This window comes from Megascapheus bottae, chromosome 7 (genome assembly GCF_031878675.1).
Source record: "Megascapheus bottae isolate mThoBot1 chromosome 7, mThoBot2.hap1, whole genome shotgun sequence".
Taxonomy (NCBI): Eukaryota; Metazoa; Chordata; class Mammalia; order Rodentia; family Geomyidae; genus Megascapheus; species Megascapheus bottae.
In genome coordinates, this window is record NC_143515.1 from 45,421,392 (window position 1) to 45,428,398 (window position 7,007).

The window sequence follows — 7,007 nt, forward strand, 5'->3', positions numbered from 1 at the left end:
CATCAATGGGCTAGTCTACCAAAAGTATCATGAACTGGATGGCTTATGAATACCTGAAACCTGTTTCTCACAGTTCTGGAGCCTGTCAAATCTGTGGCTTGATGAGGCCCCTTTGCTGATTTTTCTGGGATGTCACTGTCTCTGCAGGGCACCCTCCAAGCAAGGAGGAACATGGCAGCTCTCTGGGACCCCTTTCACAAAGGTGCTAATCCCATGGACAAGCAGGCCACTCTCCCGGACCCAAGCACTTCCTGTGTTTGTTAGCTCCCATCTCCATGACTCAATACCTAAAAAGATAAGGCTGGAAGGAAAAATAACTTCTTGTGGTAAATGGTTTCATGGATTTTTCATGTGTGGTGACTTATTTGGCTTTGTTGGCTTTAGCCCTGTGTGGGCAGAACACAGAGGCAGAGAACACATGGCGGAGCAAAGCTGCTCACCTCCTCGAATCAGGAATCAAAGGAGAAGGAAGGGCCAGCATCCTTCAAAGGCTCAACCCCGGTGTCTAACCTCCTTCTCTACAACCCCACCCCTTAAAGGATATACCTTCTTTCAAGACATCTACAGGTTGACAACCAAGTCTTTTTGTTGTTGTTCTTGTGGGTCATGGGGCTTGAACTCTGGGCCTGGGCACTGTCCCTGAGCTCTTCAACTCAAGTCTACTGCCCTACCCTGAGCCACAGCACCGGGTGCTTTTCTGGTGTGACAACCAAGTCTTTATAGGAGTCTTCGGTGAACACTTCAGATATAAAATATACAAGACCTTGATATCAGATCTTGAACTCAGGGCCTTGAATTGACTTCTTTTGTTTGTTTATGGAAGAGGTGCTACCACAGGAGATTGGCATTTTGCTGGTTAATTGAACATGTAATTTCATGGACCTTTTTTTTCTGCTGAAGCAGGCTTCAAACCATGATCCTTCAGACCTTAGACTCCTGAGTAGCTAAGATGACAGGGATGAGCCACTTGGCTCAAACCATTGTCTTCTGACAGTACCATCAGATTGGAAACCAGGTCTGAGAAAAACCTAAAGTGGAATCTGAGAATGAAATAAAAGGCCACAAATCAGATCCAATAAACAATGTATAAACATTTTGCCTGAAAATTCTTGATTACTGGTTGAGTTTAAGGGTATAAGCACCTTTACAACAGGAACTACAATGACTGAAGTCATGACGAAATGACCAAATGCATTGAAGTTGTATTGTGAGAATTAGGTATTAAAATTCTCCAATATTGGGGCCAGGAGTTTGGCCTGGTGGTAGAGTGCTTGTCTAGCATGCACGAAGACCCAGGTTCGATTCCTTGGTACTACATACATAGAAAAAACCTGGAAGTGGTGCTGTGGCTGAAGTGGCAGAGCAGCAGTATCCATGCGAAAGTCCAAGGACAGTGCTCAGGCCCTGAGTTCAAGCCCTAGGACTGGCAAAAAAAATTTTAAAAATTCTCCAACATTGTATTTCAGAAGATACATATAAGAAAAAAGTCATAGAAATTTATTTTTGAACTACAATTTTAGCAAATGACCTAGATCCTTGCCAAGACTGAGATTTCTCATACCTGTCATTCTGTCCCCAAAAGTATACTGGGGGCTTACCTTTTGAGGTTAGTCTAGACATAAAGTCCATGAGATGCCATTTGAGCCATCAAAATGCAGGGTTTGTCATCTTAGCTACAGAAGAAGCAAAAAATGGGTTCAGTTTGATCAACCCTGGCAAAAACAGAGACCCTGTTAGAAAAATAACAAAAACACAAATACATGAAATTATCACTTCATTGGCAGAGCATTTGCCTAGCAAGCAGGCTTAAACCACAATATAAAAGGAAGGAAGGAGGGAGCAGGAGGTTAGCCTAGTGGTAGAGTGCTTGTGTAGCATACACGAAGAACCGGGTTCGATTCCTCAGTACCACATACATAGAAAAAAAAAGCCAGAAGTTGTGCTGAGGCTTAAGTGGTGGTGCTCTAGCCTTGAGAAAGTCCAAGGACAGTGCTCAGGTACTGAGCCCAAGCCCATGACTGGCCAAAAAAAAAAAAAAAAAAAGGAAGAAAGGAGAGAAAGAAGGAAGTAAACAATCTACATCTAGGTGTGTGTGTGTGTGTGTGTGTGTGTGTGTGTGTGTGTGTGTGTATGTGTGTGTGTGTGTGTGTGTGTACAGACATGTACTTGATCTGTTGCATTTATGTGTTTGATTTCCTATTAAATGGAAATAAAAGAAAATATCCACACAGGTGAGGGTGGATCTGGGATTCCTTACTGGACCTTGAGTTCATCAGGACCTGCTCGTGTGACTCTTGTGTTCTTCTGTATATAGTCTGACAGCCCCAAGCCAGTTCTTTCTTTTCAAGAATGGGCAGAATATGGCCTTATGAGAGTGCTACATCATTGGCATTCCAGAAGAGCTCTCTGCTGAAATATCATGCAGTACTGGCTGTATACATGATAGTCAACAACCATTGACTCAGCTTCTTAAATTGTAACTAAATTGACTAATCGATGCTCAATGTAAGGTCTTGAACACCGTGAGCTTGTGACAAATATTCTGTGAATCAATGCTTTCCTTTGGTACAGTAGGAAGCTCTAGTTCTCTAAATGAGCCAATGGACTGCCATGACAAGTTCGTGGCACTGAGTTAATTTTGGCTTCCGGTGCTTTCTAGACAGTGTATAGGACTTCACCCTGTGGGATAACTGCCAAAAGTTACAGTTTTCCAAGGTCTGGTTGTGCTTGTAGCCTGTGCAGGAGTTGGAGGGCTGCGGCAGCAGAAACACGAGACCCAGACATGGGCCAGCCAGACTCAGCACTTCAGAAATGTTTCCTCCATTAACCTCTAGTGACAGTGGAAGGAAGAATATGTTTAAAAAGGCAATTCATAAATATGCAACAGGCATTCGGGTGTGCTTTGCATTGAGCCCATTTTATAACCAAAATTTTCCAACCTGTTTTTTTTTTTTTTCTTGTCCTTTCCATAGCTTCATGTGGCTTTGGAGAGGTGGCCCAATGCACTCAAATGTTTTCAGAGCTAGCATGTAAGGAAGACTGCACCTGTACAGACAAATGGACATTGTTGTCTGTCCCTGTTGAGTGTGTGTGTGTGTGTGTGTGTGTGTGTGTGTGTGTGTGTGTGTGTGCGCCCGCGCCCGCGCATGCATGCTGGTCAATACCTGGGCTTGAATTCAGAGCCTGGACATTGTTACAGAGTGTTTATGTTCAAGTGAGCTTTAGCTCTCCTTCTGAGCTTTTGCTAGTTAGTAAGAATCTCATGGACTTCTCTTCCCAAGCTGGCTTTGAGCTTTGATCCTAGTTCTCAGCCTCTTCTTTGATCCTAGATCTCAGTCTCTTGAGTAGCTATGATCACAAGCTTGAGCCAGCGGCACTCAGCTACACTCCATGCTGATAATATCTGGAAGATTTTTTGTTCTTTGTTTTTATTCATTGTGTAAATTTCATAAAATTATCCCCTCCAAAGGAACAAAATTGCCTAAAATATCACCACTTAAAATAAACATAGAAAATATCTTAAAATTTCAATTATTCCTTAGAGACACTGTATTCACAAACATTATATAATGTTAAGGAAGGGTAGAATTATGTCTTCTGATTTATTTTAAAATCAACTTTATGACTATTTTCCATGGTGGGTAATTTTAAAGAATCATCATTAATGGCTATTTTTTTCTTGTACTACATCTTAAATTTTATTATTTGATACCTATGTATAGTTTTACAGTTTTCCCACTACTAAAGCCCCTAGAATTACTGATTTTACATGTGTAATTTTTCATTTTTAAAACACAATGTAGCACAGAGAGGATGGCTTGCCTAAAGAAACTTATACTTTAATGAAGGTAGACATAAAATGAAATGTGTATGATGAACATTGCTAAGAGGAGATTCATCTAATGACACAAACTCAGCGTCAGATTCCTAATGGGGTAGAAGCTTCACAAATCTAGAGATCACTCCAGAATTGCCACGTTGTATTCATTCATCTACTGATGGGCACACAGGCTGACATAACTTGGTTATGTTGTAGTATTCCAATATCCCTGGATGTATAGGTATCTTCATTGTCTGCTGAATTTGACGCCTCCACAAGAATGCTATAGCAAGATCAAAGGGCAGCTCTGTTCTTAGGTTTTCTTTGAGAAACATGCCTATTGATTTCCATAGCTCCGGCCCTACTTTACGTACCATCAACAATATAATTAGGTTCCTTCTGCCTGAATCTTCACCAGCAGAATATTTACTTATGAGAATGAGATTAAATTATTCTTCTGTAAAATGATACTGCCTTCATGACAATAATTTCTGTATCTCAAAAGACAAAATAAATTACAAATATACTATATTCTGAAACCATCTCTCCTCTTTCAAGGAATATCAAAACAAATGAAAACATTAAATCATATTAAAGGATTAATTTAATTTGTAATAGTAACTGCCTATCTGCATTATCATTTTGGGACCAGATAAATCAGTTTAGTCTTGGCTATAAATTTTATTTACTATTTGATTTGGGGGAGCTAATTAATAACTTGTGTACATCAATGTTGTAATTAGCACAATGGAATACATAAATATGTCACAGTATTATTCTATTCAATAAAAAACAATCCCAAACATACATACATGTCAGTCAGCATAGTGAATAATTGGTAGTTAGATGAAAATGATGACTTTGGTCAAGGTACATAGTACATATAAATGGATACATTAGAATGAAACTTTTATATAACTATTTGAAAATAATAAGACAAAAATAATTGTTAGTTTTCTTTCTTTTTAAAAATATGGGGGCCGGGAGTTTGGCCTAGTGGTAGAGAGCTTGCCTAGCATGCACGAAGACCCGGGTTCGATTCCTCGGTACCACATACATAGAAAAAAGCTGGAAGTGGTGCTGAGGCTCAGGTGGTAGAGTTCTAGCCTTGAGAAAGTCCAAGGACAGTGCTCAGGCCCTGAGCCCAAGCCCAGGACTGGCAAAAAAAAATATGTCCATTTAACTACTTTCCTTTCTGAACTAATTCCTTTATGCCTGAATGGAAAGTAGATATAAATAATGGTTATTTTCAATACTCAAAAAATCCACATTAGCCTAGTGGTAAAGTGCTTGCCTAGCATGCACAAAGACCCAGGTTCAATTCCTTGGTTCCACATACATAGAAAAAAACCTGAAGTGATGTTGTGGCTCAAGTGGTAGAGCTCTAGCATTGAGAAAGCCCAAGACAGTGCTCAGGCGCTGATTTCAAGCCTTAGGACTGGCAAAAAAAAAAAAGTCCACATTCTACTGTATTAAATAAAGAATACTGGACTCGTGCAGAATTTTGTCATTTAATTGATGAAAAACTATGTGAACATAAAGAAAACATCAGTGAATTATTAAGATTTCACATTAAAATCCATACATGAGGACTGGGAATTTGCCCTAGTGGTAGAGTGCTTGCCTAGGATGCACAAAATCCTAGGTTCAATTCCTCAGTACCAACCACATTCACAGAAAAGCTAGAAGTGGTTCTGTGGCTCAAGTGGTAGAGCTCTAGCCTTGAGAAAGCCCAAGGACAGGGTCCAGGCCCCAAATTCAAGCCCCAGGACTGGCAAAAAATTTTTTCTTAAATCCATACACGATAGCCTCGTTTCCTTTTGAACAGATTCAAAATAATGTAAGTTAGATGACATGGTACTGTTTATATTTCTGCATACTATAATAGGCATCTTGTCTGTCTTTCTTCATAACATACTTGTTCCCCAGTGTTGTTTGTTTCCAGCCTTATTATTTCAGCACTGTGGGAGAAAAGCAAAGGCAACAAGTCTAACTATGGAAAGGTCATGGTGTTTTCTCTCACATACACATGCGTTTTTCACTCCAGAATGCATTCACCATTACAAGTCTGGATATCTCCTTCAACTTTTAGATTTCACATTGATGCTGTGTCATTTTCCTCTTGAGTAAACTATTTCTGATATCATAAAAGTGCACGGGGCATGAAAATGGGGCCTACTGACTCAGCACTGAGAGTTCATGGGTAATGAGAATGAACCAACTATGCCAGTTTCACTGGCTATTTGTTTCTGAAACACTTCGAGTAATAAAAGCATCAACATAAAATCTGAGTTGGTTTTGTTGCTTCATTGAAGTTTTGCTCTAGGGATTGAAGAAGTTCTTTGAACAGCTGTGTACATACAGTGCTACCATTTGCCACAAATGAGAAGTTAGTCGTAGAAATCTTCATTTGTAGAACGCAAACAAATAACAGAGATTAGGATGAGGAGAGGGGGGGAAATTGCAGCCAGCGACTTCAAAGCAGATATTAGTTTTGCCCAGGCCTTGCATTCAAGCTCCAGAACTGGCAAAAAAATCATATCTTAATTAATGTTATACATAATATACCTACAATAATAAAAAGATGCAAAACCTTAAGTTTTTTCTTGACAACATTGTTTGGCATTGCAAAGTATTAGAAATTATCTAAATGATCCTACATAGGGAATTATGTCAAATGACACCATGGAGTATGTGGTACCTATAAAATATAATAAGAATAATATCTACAGAGGTTATATGTGAATCCCAAACACTGTAACCAGTGTTTGGAAAAAATATGCTCGTGTTTCTACAGCCTTAATGTATATACCTTATTTAGTGAGGAAATTATCACCAGTTCATCCCTGAGGCAGATAATAACTTCATATGGTCAAACTATTATTTCTTTTTTCAAGTTTGAGTATCTGCTAAAAGCATTCTATGTAGTTACAGTTAGACTGAAAGGAATGTAAACACCCAGGCATAAATTGTAATTAATCACACTTCTCTTTCATTATAAGGAGAAGAAGGTTACATGTGAATGTCTCTAGGACAGGAAATGCTTCGTTGCAAACTTACAGTAAAATCCAAATGCCTAATAAACTTCCCAAGAGAAGTTTTGATAGAAAAAAAATAAGAGAACATATAAACACAACTACATAGACATAAAAGTTTAGGACTCTATAGACATGTTTTCTTACATAGA